A 14,468-nucleotide genomic window follows, 5' to 3' on the forward strand; every position below is an offset into this window, starting at 1 on the left:
ATCAATTTTGAAAAAACTATTGGAATGTCTAAATCAATATATACAAAGCCATAGGTTAAATGATTCAAATAGAATTTCAAATCTCAACAAAAAATTAGAGGGTACACTAAAAATTTTGGAACTTTGCCAAAGCAGACAAGACTCAAAAGAAAAATCACTGAAGATTCATTATACATAGAAATAAGGTGAAGCTTTTCAGATCATTTTTTAACTAGTAGAAAAGAAATATATCAAAATTTCACCACATTTGGAGATCAGTAAGTAGGGCAACACAAAACTCAAAGTTAACAGATCAACAGCTTTCTCAGAAAATTCAGCAATGCTGTTTCAACCACAATATGAAGTTTTGATTTTAAAGTTGGTTTGTTTTTAGAGTAAACAAGAGAGACACAACAAAAATAACTAGCTTACAAGCCAAAATAATAGCTACTACATTGAAGAGCAGACAAGGGAATACAAAGAGGATGCATGAAGCATTAATACCCTATTTTGCTTTTCATATCCCATGTAGTAACTAAACTACACTACTAGAAAACTTGTCTTTTACGACGCGCAAATTACGGTGTGCATGGAATGCACGCAGTAAAAGATTGTCTTTTACGGCGTTTCTTTTTGTGCGCTGTGAAAGACTTCTCTTTCTGATCTTTTATGGCGTGCATTCCGTGTGCGCCGTAAATGCTACATTTCATTTACGGCGCATATTTTATGTGCGCCGTAAAAGACTTATTTTCTGATCTTTTACTGCGTGTTTTTATTGTGCGCCGTAAAAAAAATTACATTATATTTACGGCATGTTTCTATGTGTGCCGTAAAAGACTTTCCAATTTTTTCTTTTACGGCGCATTTTTCATGCACGTCGTAAATGCCAAAAACAGTTCGAAACCCCGCTATTATTTTAGCACAAATTCTAATTTCCCTCCTTTTGAAGTTTGCTATCAAATACCAAGGGATTGAGCCGAGAAAAGAAATTAAAAAAAACTCTCCCAAAGCTTGTCTTTCTCGTCCTTTCTCTCTATATATCCATCATCGCAAACACTCTTTCTGTCTCTTAGAACTTGGGAAACAAAATGGGTCAGGGAACTCCGGGCGGTTTGAACCGGCAAGGCCTATCGGGCGACCGAAAGCCCAACGGCAACGACAAGAAGGAGAAGAAGTTCGAGCCGGCGGCTCCGCCGGCCCAAGTGGGCCTCAAGCAGCCGAAACAGAAGGGTCCAGGAGCGGCGGCGAGGCTTCCGACGGTGATGCCGCTGACCAAGTGCAAGCTCCGGCTACTGAAGCTGGAGCGGATTAAGGATTACCTGCTTATGGAGGAGGAGTTTGTGACGAACCAGGATCGGTTGAAGCCTGAGGAGGAGAAGGCCGAGGAGGACAGATCTAAGGTCGACGATCTACGTGCCTCGCCCATGAGCGTCGGCAATCTCGAGGAGCTGATCGACGAGAACCACGCGATTGTTTCATCGTCGGTGGGGCCCGAGTACTATGTGGGGGTCCTCTCCTTTGTCGATAAGGACCAGTTGGAGCCTGGGTGAGCCATTTTGATGCACAATAAGGTAATTGGGGTTTTGGGCTTGCTAGGGTTTTTGATTGGGTTGAGGTGATTTGGTTGGTGATGCTTTGTTTTGTGTGTTTTGGATTGTGGTGATTTTGGTGGAATTGAGATTGGTTTATGGAAATGAGTTGTGGTGCAGTCGGCGAGCGAAGATGTGAGTTGGGTTTTTGGTGGAATTGAGATTGGTTTATGGAAATGATTTGAGATTTTGATTACTGGGTTTGTTATGGTTTTTGCAGCTTAATCTTGGTGTGGATGAGAGTATACTCTGTTTGTATTGAAAGCTAGTGTTGGGGAGGCCACCATTGAGGTCAGTTGGTGTTTATTATAGTAATTTGTTGCTGATTTGAAGATTAACATTAAAGTGTTAGTTTTGTTGTCTTAAAGGCTTGAGCTTTTTGTAGAATGAATTAGCAATGTGTATCAAGCTAGAAACTTTTCTTTATATGAATGTGTTAGTTTTTGAGTTCTTTGGTGTTTGATGAAAATTTTAGAGGCAGATGCATAGTTCGTTGCTGATGTGAAGATTGGAGGGTTAATTTTGTTGTCTTAAAGGCTCAGGCTTTTTGTAGAATGAACCACAATGTGAATCAAGATGTCAATTTTCTGTTCTGTTAAATTGAAGATAATATATATATAAGAGTAAAGGTCTCCATTGTATCTTGCAATTTTGTGGGACTAGCTACCTCTGGCTCTGACTAGTACAGTTTAATTTTAGATCATGTTTAATTAATCTGGACTTGCATTTAGACTAATTTCATAACAATATGTTACGGTTATGCTGTGATGTTGATTTGTGTTTGCTTTTTGGTTGCAGGCAAACACGGTGTATGGTGCGTTGCAGGGGTTAGAGGTATGTGTGACTATTACATTGCATTACTAAATAGGCATGTTGATTTGTAATACAAAATCTCTCATTTTGCTTAATATATATTATGTATTGTGAAACCTCATTGATTCTTCTCTTCTACCATGTGCTAGACTTTCAGCCAATTGTGTACTTTTGACTATGAAACTAAATCCATGCAAGCACATAAGTCACCATGGAACATACGAGACAAACCAAGGTTTGCATATCGAGGGCTTTTGCTTGGTAAGCTACAAATTTCAAACATTTTGTCTTTATAGGCTACTAGCTATTTCTCTGAGCCAGGATTGATGCATCAGTCAGTAGATATTTGAAAAAATAAAGCTTTACTGCCCTCTGGTTTCTTCAGTACTTAGCTGCAATATGCTGCCCAGATTTTGTTTGATAGGAATCATAGAATTATAAAACTTTGATTAAATGATTCAACTAGTTAGGCACTGATTTGATGGAGGCTTGGAGCTAAAACTTTGATTGATATACTTAATAGGCTTAAACTAGTTTGTTTAATTGATATGCTGCCTGTAATATAATCAATTTTTTGATTCCTGACAGTTTGCAGTGATTTTGTGTTTTAGCAATTTTATATTATACGTATGTTAATGTCTGAAAGTCTAGCGGTGGCCAAACCTTAGTTAACGCTGATCCGGTGGGCGGATCGATACTTGTATTTATGTCGCAATTCCCGTTACCTGTCAAGTAAAATACAACGGGCGTCAGAGGGAGACCGCGCTGGGCGGTCTTCAACTCTCCGATGCCTAAGTTAGTCAATGTATTTATGTTGACAAAATAACCGTAGGTAAGTATTGAATGCGTCCGTAATGAAGAGAGAGGAGAGAACCTTTTATAGGTGAGACAGAGACTGATCTTGTCTTTGCTTTCGATGTGGGACTGATATGCTTCAGTTCCCAGTTTCAGAAGCTTCTGATGCTTAACTTGGCGCGGCGCGTGGCGGCGCGTCGGTGGCGATCTGGAGGCGGTCCGACGCCGAGGCTGTAGCCCGCCTGGCAGTGTGTTCGCATGTCATTCCTTTGGTTGGAATTAGTACCTTTGGCGGTACAATGAGCATGGCCCGTTATAGCTAATTATGCTTGCAAATGTACACGTATGTACAAGTCCCCCAAGTCCCCAGTCAAGGAGGGCAATCTTGGTTGGGGAGTTGTTCGGCAGTTTGAAGCGTTGTCCTCCGCTAGACTTGCAAGAGCATAATTAGCGTCAGTGCGTTGTCAACCGTTGGTTTTACTGAGCAAACGCTTTATACCCTTTCGGGTGGGCCCCTGCTGGGCCCCCCAGGGAGTCCCCCACTCCCCGGCGAAGATAGACCTCCGGATGGTCGTTGAATTGTTTGATGAGGGGGAGCTGCACGGAGCAGAGGGTGTTGGGTAGCGAGCCCAATGTTTTAGCACCCAAATGACGGGGGTCAAATTGCCTGATCAGGGCAGTCGTAGACTGTGACTAGTCCCCGTGTCCCGTAGGGACGGTCTGACGGTAACGCCGCGTAGCGGTCGTTGTCAGTGAGGCGTAGCCTCGGGATTTTCCGTTTGACGGACATCCCCCCGCTGGATGCAGCAGGAAGCAGCGTCTGATAGACGTGCCTGGCGTTTGTTTTTTGCAAGATGAAAAAGGGATTCCGCCAGAGGTGTGTAGCGACAGACATCGCGCTTGCAGGATGGCAAGGGAGAAGTTCCGCTGGCGGGGTTTCGCTCAGCGGAGACTTCGTCGCTTGGAGGATGACAAGGAAGAAGTTCCGCTGGCGGGGTTTTGCTCAGCGGAGACTTCGTCGCTTGGAGGATGACAAGGGAGAAGTTCCGCTGGCGGGGTTTCGCTCAGCGGAGACTTCGTCGCTTGGGGGATGACAAGGGAGAAGTTCCGCTGGCGGGGTTTCGCAGCGGAGACTTCACTCCTTGGAAGGTGACAAGGGAGAAGTTCCGCTGGCGGATTTGCTCAGCGGAGACTTCACTCCTTGGAGGATGACAAGGGAGAAGTTCCGCTGGCGGGGTTTCGCTCAGCGGAGACTTCGTCGCTTGGAGGATGACAAGGGAGAAGTTCCGCTGGCGGGGTTTCGCTCAGCGGAGACTTCACTCCTTGGAAGGTGACAAGGGAGAAGTTCCGCTGGCGGATTTGCTCAGCGGAGACTTCACTCCTTGGAGGATGACAAGGGAGAAGTTCCGCTGGCGGATTTGCTCAGCGGAGACTTCGTCGCTTGGGGGATGACAAGGGAGAAGTTCCGCTGGCGGGGTTTCGCAGCGGAGACTTCACTCCTTGGAAGGTGACAAGGGAGAAGTTCCGCTGGCGGATTTGCTCAGCGGAGACTTCACTCCTTGGAGGATGACAAGGGAGAAGTTCCGCTGGCGGGGTTGCTCAGCGGAGACTTCGTCGCTTGGGGGATGACAAGGGAGAAGTTCCGCTGGTGGGGTTTCGCAGCGGAGACTTCACTCCTTGGAAGGTGACAAGGGAGAAGTTCCGCTGGCGGATTTGCTCAGCGGAGACTTCACTCCTTGGAGGATGACAAGGGAGAAGTTCCGCTGGCGGATTTGCTCAGCGGAGACTTCGTCGCTTGGGGGATGACAAGGGAGAAGTTCCGCTGGCGGGGTTTCGCAGCGGAGACTTCACTCCTTGGAAGGTGACAAGGGAGAAGTTCCGCTGGCGGATTTGCTCAGCGGAGACTTCACTCCTTGGAGGATGACAAGGGAGAAGTTCCGCTGGCGGGGTTGCTCAGCGGAGACTTCGTCGCTTGGGGGATGACAAGGGAGAAGTTCCGCTGGCGGGGTTTCGCAGCGGAGACTTCACTCCTTGGAAGGTGACAAGGGAGAAGTTCCGCTGGCGGATTTGCTCAGCGGAGACTTCACTCCTTGGAGGATGACAAGGGAGAAGTTCCGCTGGCGGGGTTTCGCTCAGCGGAGACTTCGTCGCTTGGAGGATGACAAGGGAGAAGTTCCGCTGGCGGGTTTGCTCAGCGGAGACTTCACTCCTTGGAGGATGACAAGGGAGAAGTTCCGCTGGCGGATTTTCTCAGCGGAGACTTCACTCCTTGGAAGGTGACAAGGGAGAAGTTCCGCTGGCGGATTTGCTCAGCGGAGACTTCACTCCTTGGAGGATGACAAGGGAGAAGTTCCGCTGGCGGATTTGCTCAGCGGATACTTCACTCCTTGGAAGGTGACAAGGGAGACGTTCCGCTGGCGGATTTCTCGAAGTTGCCCCTTCGGTGGTTAATACGTGTCGCGCCCATAGCGGGTTAGCGTGCGTAGGCTTGTCTGCTAAGCCTGTCCGTCTTCTAGCCTTTAATGATAGTAACCGTAGGTTTTGTAACCGAGATGACGCTTCGGGCAATCCGGAGAGTGAGTGGAGATGTACGACACGTGTACGGCTAACAAGGGATGTTGGTATGGAGCGGACGGTCGAGGACGCGTTGGGGCCTATATAAAAAGGGGGGAAATTCTGGGGGATTCGACACTTCGTGAAAATTTTGAAAGCTTAGCCATCGTTTGTTCGAAACCGGAGAAGGAGCCTACCGAAGTTTGGATAAACTACTCCCAGAGACGTTGGTCGTACCTTTGCACCACCGTGCCGGAGATTGCATCACTGAGGTTGGTATTCGGATCTCTGTCTTCTGCTAGTTTCTGGGTTTTGTAGTGTTTGCTTTTCTGGGTGTGCTCTGAGGTGTGAGATGGGGGTTTTTTTGTGGGGGATTGAATGATGGTTGGCCAATGCGTTCATTGGTTTTAGGATTTGGATAGTCGAGTCTGGGTTGAGTGTGTTTGTTTACACTTTGGGGTTTTCTGGGTTTTGTTCTTGATTATTTTTACTATAACTGATGCGAGAATAGGCTAGATCTATGTTTGTGCTAACTGATGTGGGTTTTAGGGTTTTGGGATGGCTAGCGTTATAGAGATTTCGAGCAGTGAGGATTCCGGGTCTGACGTGTCGCTCAGCGCGGCGGATGGGGTTTTTATTGATTCGTTGCGTCCGTCTGCCCATGCAGGATCCTCACTGCCAGAACCGCTAGAAGTTGAGCCGTTACAGACTATCCCCTGGGAAGCAACTATGGCCCGCGGTTCGCGTTCAGAGAGCTCTAGGGCGGGTGAGGCCGCTGCCGCCAAGGTTAGGCGCGACGAACGCTTGGCAAGCAATAGTGCTGCTAGCGGCTCCGCCGGGGAGGAAGAGGCAGCGGAGCAAAATGTTGAGTCGGCGTGGTTCCTCCCGGATGGGACAGCCGTTGACGAGGCGGGAGGGGGGATGAGCGGTGCTGCTGTCGCTCGACTGAAGCAGGCGTTCCGCTTGCCGGGGTCGGTGAAGCTGCGACCACCGACGGCTGATGAGAAGGCGTCGATTCTCCCGACGGGGTGTGCGGCCGTGCAAGAGGCCATATTCCGCCAAGGGGTGACACTTCCGCTAGTGCCCAATCTTCAAATCCTTGTTTGTGAGTTTGGCCTTGCCTTCGGCCAGATCTGTCCAAACATGTGGCGGTTGATGTTGGCGATGAACTCCTTGTGGCGCTTGTCGGGGTCCGAGGGGCCTACCGTGGCGGAAGTGCTCCATTTCTACGAGTTAGTATATGTGAAGCGCCAAGGTTGCCACGGGCAAGTAAATTTGAGTCGCCGGCAGGGAGCGCCCAAGCTGATCGAGAATCTGAGGGACTCCATGTCCTATTGGCGGGGGGCCTTTTGCGTTGCTACCGACGGTTGGGAGTACCACGCTAGGTCTAACGAGGAAGGGCCGTCATTTAGGATTAAGTCCGAGTTCCAACCTATTCGAGGTTGGTGGCCTATGTCCGCTGAAAATGTTTGGCGTGCAAACATGCTTAAACTTGTATTCTTACGACGTGTTTGTCTTGTGCAGCGGGACTCCGGTATACGCTGACGCGTGCAGAAGAGTGCCGGGTGGCGAGGATCAGAGGTTGCTGGCGGAACCGAAACCTGCTTGATTTCCGCTTGCTAACTGGTTGGGAGTTATTGGTCGACCTGCGACTAACACGCTCTATTGGTGAGGATCCTACCCTGTCGTTTCGTTTAATAATTGAATTGTGTCTGACTGGTGGCTGGCTTTCCCTTCTCTCTTTTATTTTTATAGAAACTCCGCCGGGCAACAAATCAAGTCGCGACGCGTTCGAGAAGGCGATGGATCGGGCGGAGATAGAAAACTTTTTGGAGGCCATGTATGCTGAGGGTCTGGCGGCCCAGCAGACCGTGGTGAACCCGGAGACGTTGGCGTTGAGTCACTCCGAGGTTCCGGTGGAGATGGCAATGCCACACCAGTCTCACCTTGGCGAAGATGGTCTGCCTACGGTGCAGGCGGGGACTCAGGCGGATGGCGGGGAGAGGGGAACCGTTGCTACCGGGCAGCGGGAACGGATGCCTGCCACCAGGCGCGGTCCTCAAAAGAAGGCGGTACCTTCAACGGAGACTGCTACCGAGGCCAGGGGTGAGCCGCCAGTGCGGGTGACGAGGACCGCTGCTGGCACATAAAGGGCGCTGGAGAAGAGGCGCCGGCAACCTGACTCCCCCGCCGAGGAAGAGGAAGAAGAGGTGGTTATCGGGGTCCGCCAACAAAAGAAGGCCCGACAAACCGCATCGAAGGTTGCAGTGGCGGACGGAGAGGCGCCCCCCGTCAGTGATCTGGACTCCTTTGCCGAGTACGCGCCGTTCATGACAGAAGGGGAGCGAGAGTTCCTCTTCCATCTGTGTGAGCGGCTGGGGTTCGGGGGTCTGGCGGGCATATCGCGCCCGACGGCAATTGACCAATCGCCCTTCAGCTCTGCGTTTGGTCAAGTATCGGCGGGGTTACACGATATGTTCGTGGCGGCGTCTAAGCAGCCCCGGATTGAGGCGGAGCTCAGGGGAGAAATCGAAGGTCTCCAGAGGGAGTTGGCGGAGGCCAAGGAGAGAATGGCGGAGATCCAGCGGGGATTGGTTAAGGCGGAGTGCGATTATGCGGACGCCCGTGGCAAACTGAATGCGGCTATCCGGCGGGATCTGGAGAGGAATGAAGATGTCTCCAAGTTGGAGCAGGAGATTGGGCTGCTGAAGGAGAAGATAGCCGCCAAGGACAAGAAGCTTATTATAGTGCAGCGGGAGTCTGCCGCCAGACTGGATGAGATGAAGCGGCTGGATGGTGAGGTTGGTCGCCTGAAAGCTGAACAGAGTGCCTCTGCAGCCGCCGCCGTTGAAGCGTACAAGCTGTCGGCGGAGTATAAAAAGGCGATGACTGAGGCGGCGAAAGCTGGCGCCCGAGCAAACGTAGACATGTTGAAGCAGAAGGGTGCCATTGATTTTGTAAAGGCCTCACAGCCTGACGTGCCGCTGGTCCAGAGTGCCCCGGCGGAGCCAGAAGTCGTGCCTGCCCAAGCTGCAGGTACTCATTCAGGCAGCGGGGAAAGTGGCCCGCATCCGACGGAAGGGTCCCAGCAAACCCCCCAGCAGACCCCGTCGGAGGTGTCACGTGCCGGGTTTCTGGAGGCACACACCCGAGCCGACGGCACCCTAGAGACACCCAGTCCGACAGCCCGAGGGTCCGATCAAGCGAGCCGATCGGTCGCGCCGCCAGCCGTCGAAGCAGCGGAGGCCGAAGCCAATCGCTGAACCTATCTGAGATCTCCGAAGTTATTTTTTTTTTTGTGTAGCCGCTGAGGCATACTAGCTTGTACCGAATTTTGTGAAATGAAGTACATTTCTGACTTGGTTTGCCATGATGTGTGTGTAGTACTATTGAGTTATATTTTCTTTTGTTGATCAATGGAACATTAAAGGAATTAAGATTGGTCCAAGTGCACCGCGTAGCGGACGGAGTCCGCCGACGATTGCTGGCGTTGCCAGTTGCCCTCGGTGCTAGACTTGGTAACAATGGTCTGAATAATTCCTCGTTTCATTGATGGCTGACTGATCAGCGTACAAAAGTGGGGTAGTACCCGTTGGGTAGCTTCCCTTAGCTAAACATTCGAACAAAAAGTTTAGCTAAGTCAAGATGCGCATGGGTAGCGGTTTGACTATTTGTAATAATACCGAAGGTGTTCAGTATTCCAAGGGCGGGGCGTTGTGACTCCGTCCTTGTCCATTAAGTAGAAGGTGCCTGGGCTAACGACTTCCACAATTTTGTATGGGCCTTCCCATGTTGGGCGGAGTTTTGTCGGTGGCGGAATGACTTCTTTCATGACCAAGTCCCCCAGTTGGAGGTTCCGGGCTCTGACTCTGGCGTTGTAAAAACGTGATACCCGTTGCTTGTTTTGCAGATTGTGTAAATGGGCCTCGAGTCTTCTCTCTTCTAGGAGGTCCCTGTCCAAATTGACGCCGGCGCTGTTGGTCTCTGGGCGGTAGCCTTCGACTCTAGCGGTGGGTTGGGTAACTTCAATGGGTAAGACAGCCTCTGTGCCGAACATCATACAAAAAGGAGTTTCTCCGGTGGCGGAGGTTGGAGTTGTTCGGATGGCCCACAGGACTTCTGGAAGTTTCTCCGCCCATAAACCCTTGGCGTCGTCGAGCTTCTTTTTTAACAATTTTTTGATTATCTTGTTTGCCGCTTCGACCTGGCCGTTGGTCTGGGGGTGGGCGACAGATGCAAACCTCAGCTTGGTGCCCAAGTTGATGGTGAAGGAGATGAGCTCGTCATTGTTGAACTGTGTGCCGTTATCTGTGATGATTGTGTGCGGGACACCGTAGCGGCAATAGATATTCTTCCAAAGGAAGTGAATTACCTTGGCGGTAGTTATTGCCGTCAGTGGTTCTGCCTCTATCCACTTGCTGTTGTAATCGATGGCAACAATGATGTATTTGAACTGGCCTTTGGCAGTTTGGAATTTGCCCATCAGATCAAGGCCCCACGTAGAATGAATCCATGGGCCCACGATGATTGACAGTGGCTCTGCTGGTGCGTGTCGGAGATCTGCGAATTGCTGGCATTTGTGGCAAGACCTCGAAATCCGTCGGGCGTCATCGCCAAGTGTGGGCCAGAAGTACCCTTGTCGCATTGTGCGGTTGGCCAGGGATCTGGCGCCCGAGTGGTTTCCGCATTCTCCGCTATGGATTTCAGTTAGGACAACCCTTCCCTCCTCTGGGGTTAGACAGCGGAGGTTTGGATGGGTGAATCCCTGGCGGTAGAGTTTGCCGTGCTGGATGTTGTAGCGGGTTGCTCTTCGTTGGAGCTGCCTTGCCTGGACCTTATCTTCTGGCAATGTTCCGCTGCGCTTGTATGCGATGATCTCGTCCATCCAGCTGGGGTCGACCTGAATGTTGAAGATTTCCGCCAGAGTCTTTGTGATGCTTGGTTTGTTAAGATACTCCACCCTTGTGTCCGCCGGACTCTGATGTGGTTGGGCGGTTGCCAGTCTCGCCAGGGAATCAGCCTTAGCGTTCTTTTCCCTGGGGATTTGTGTGATTGTGTGAAACTTGAACTTTTTTAGCAACGTTTTGACGTACCCCAGATACGCCGCTAGCTGCTGGTCCTTGGCTTGGAAGCTGTCGTTGACCTGGTTGACGACTAGTTGGGAGTCGCTGAATATGTTGACGCTGTCAGCTCCTGAGTCAATGGCGAGGAGTAGGCCGGCGATGAGCGCCTCGTACTCCGCCATATTGTTTGAAGCTTTGAAGTTGAATTTCAACGCATATTCTGCCTTCAGTCCCCCGGGTCCGGTTAAGATGACCCCGGCGCCGCTGGCCTTGGCGCAGGCGGAGCCGTCCACATGTAGGTCCCATCCTGACTGTGGGGTAAGTACCCCTGTACCGGTTACCATTTCTGTTCCGGGCTGTGCTGGAGTACCGGGTTCTGGCTGACGCTCAGTAAGTTCAGCGATGAAGTCTGCTACTGCCTGGCCCTTCATGGCGGTTCTTGGCTTGTACTCGATGTCAAATTCGCTGAGCTCAATCGCCCACTTGCTGAGTCGCCCTGAGTGTTCAGGGTTCTGCATCACCTGTCTCAGCGGTTGATTGGTCAACACATGGATCGTGTGGGCCTGGAAATACTGCCGAAGGCGTCTGGGGCAACGATAAGTGCAAGCGCCAGCTGTTCCAACGGTGGATACCTTGTTTCTGCTCCGTTCATACCTCTGCCGGCGTAGAATACTGGGAGTTCATCCTGACCCTCCCGCCGAACAATGGCGCAACTTATTGCCGTTGCCGAGACCGCCAGATATGTGAATAGTGTCTCTCCTTGGACAGGGACAGAAAGGAGAGGGACTGCCGCCAAATACTCCTTTAGACCTTGGAACGCCGCCTGACATTCTGGGTTCCAGTCAATGACCTTCTTGTGAGTTGTTTTGAGGAGTTTGAAGAATGGGGCGCACTTGTCAGTAAGTCGAGAGATGAATCGAGAAAGGGCGGTTAACTTGCCCTGGAGACACTGGACGTCTACTTTATACTTCGGGTCCGACAGGTCAAGGATGGCCTGTACCTTGTCTGGGTTAGCCTCGATACCTCGCTCGCTGACGATGTAACCCAGAAATTTGCTGGCGGTGACTGCAAAGAAACATTTTTCTGGGTTGAGGCGCATACCATAGGCCAGGAGGATGGTTACTATGATCCTGAGGTTTGCCACATGTCCGCTGGCCTTCATGCTCTTGACTAGCATGTCGTCCACATAGACCTCGATGATTTTTCCCAGATGCTCAGCGAACATTGCGTTCATCAACCGCTGATAAGTTGCACCGGCGTTCTTCAGACCAAAAGGCATGACATTGTAGCAGTAAAGGCCTTTGTCGGTGGTGAAGGTGGTGCATTCTTGGTCGCTGGGGTGCATTTTGATCTGATTGTATCCAGAGAAAGCATCCATCATGCTGAGGAGTTCGTGTCCGGCGGTTGCATCGACCAGCTGATCGATACGAGGTAGCGGGAAACTATCTTTTGGGCATGCCTTGTTTAGGTTTTTGAAGTCGACGCACATCCGCCACTTGCCGCTGGGCTTCTTCACCATTACCAGATTTGAGATCCACTGGGGGTAGATGACCTGGCGGATGAATCCAATGTCCCGTAGTTTGGCGACCTCCTGTCCTATTGCCCGGTATTTTTCCTCATCAAAGGCCCTCCGCTTCTGCTTGATAGGATAGAAAGAGGGTTTGATGGTCAGTTTATGGGTGATTATTTCAGTGGAGATGCCAGGCATGTCTGCATAGGACCATGCAAAGACGGTGGCGTTGTCACGTAAGAACTGAGTGAGTTCTGCCTCCACTTCTGGGTCTAGCTGGGAGCCTATGCGGACTGTCCTCTCAGGATGCTCGTCTGAGATGCAGACGGCCTTCAGTGACGTGTCCGGGTTGACCGGCTCCTTCATTACATATTTCTTCTCTTCATCTCTAGGATCCTCAAAGATATTCGGTGGTGGTGGGTCATTAGCCACTGCCAGGATTTCATGGCAGCGCGTTGACCGCGCTACAGATGTTGAATAGCATTCCCGTGCCAGCTGTTGGCTTCCCCTCACACAGCCTGTGCCATTGGGCGTGGGGAACTTCATGAGAAGCATGTATCCGGCAATGATGCACTTGAGCTTATTAAGCGCTGGTCGACCAATGATGGCGTTGTACGAACTGGGGCAGTCGACGATAATGAATTCCGTGTGCACCTCCGCCATACAGGGACTAGTGCCAATTACTAGTCGCATGTAATCCGACCCTAGTGGTTGTGTGATGTCTCCGGAGAAGCTGAGCAGTGGCTCATGATCCTGGAGTAATTTCTTGTTCCGCTTGAGGTGGTCGTAGCAGCCACTGAAGATGACGTTGACAGCGGATCCGCTATCTACCAAGATTCTCCCCACCGAGAATTTGCCAAGAATGGCATCGACTAAGAATGGGTCGTCGTGGGGTAAATGTACTCCGCGCTCCTCCTCCTCTGAAAAGGTGATAGGTTCCCATCCTGACTTCGGGAGTTTAGCGGATCTTTCATAGCGGATGTTGCAAACCTCCTTTGGGTGGTTAGCGCGTGCATAGCGCTTTCTTGCCCTGTGAGACATGCTGGTGATTGGAGCACCGCCATCGATGGTGTTGATGCGGCCCAAGGTTTCTACGTTGGCAATCACTGGCGGTGGTTGGCGTACCTTGAACTGCTCCAACTTGCCGTCACGGTATAAAGTCTCAATGGCTGTTTTGAGGGCGTTACAGCTGTTTGTATTGTGGCCGCTGTCCGCGTGGTATTTGCACCACTTGCCGGTGTTCCTGGGTTTGCCCGTTTTTGGGTACTTTGGAGGGGGTGGCGGTGGGATCTGATCCTTGCACTGATTATAGATATCTTCATATGAGGCCGTTAGGACCGTGAAAACTGCATACCGCTGTGAGGACTCCGTCTGCTTGTTGTTGTTGTCATGAGTTGGGCGGTTTCCCTTATAAAAATGCCGTCCCTTCTGCCGCTTGGTTTGGTGGCCGCCCTGCTGCCACTCTCTTTTCTTGTCAACTGGCGGAGCTGAGGGGGTTTATCAGCGGCTTCCTGGTGATTGGAAGATGGTTGTGCTGATTTTACTGGCGTTGCTGGTGGTGGTGTTTCTCCATATGTGATGAATTCCGCCTGGGCGTGAATGACCGCCTCACTCATGACGTGGTCGTACGTTGCATTGGGATGGTTGTAGTTGAGGTGATAGAGGAACGGTCCCTTGAGGAGTCCCTTCCTGAAGGCTGCCGACGCCATAGTTTTGTCCAGGTCGCGGCACTGAGATGCTGCCGCTCGCCATCTTGTGACAAAGGCCTTCAGTGACTCGTCCTCCCCCTGTTTGACGCTGAACAGCTGACTTGTGTTGTGATGTCCGGCAGACAATAGGATGAAGCGGGAGAGGAAAGCATGCGACAGCGCATGGAATGAGCCAACCGATCCTGGCGGACATTCAAAAAACCAGTTCATTGCTTCGCCGTCCAATGTTTCGCTGAACAGATGGCACAGGGTGGCGTCGTCGAATCCCTTGTTGTTGGTGACCTTCTTGAAGGTGTCCATGTGGACAAAGGGATCGGTCATTCCGCCATATGGCGACATTTTTGGGGTCTTTGCATATGTTGGCCTGACGGCCTGTAGGATCGCGGCGGAAAAGGGGCCGGGTCTGGAAGTGAACAGCGGGTTCCGAGTTGATGTCGGGACGCCCGTCTCCGCCCGG

This window comes from Rosa chinensis, chromosome 2 (genome assembly GCF_002994745.2).
Source record: "Rosa chinensis cultivar Old Blush chromosome 2, RchiOBHm-V2, whole genome shotgun sequence".
In the NCBI taxonomy this organism is placed as follows: domain Eukaryota; kingdom Viridiplantae; phylum Streptophyta; class Magnoliopsida; order Rosales; family Rosaceae; genus Rosa; species Rosa chinensis.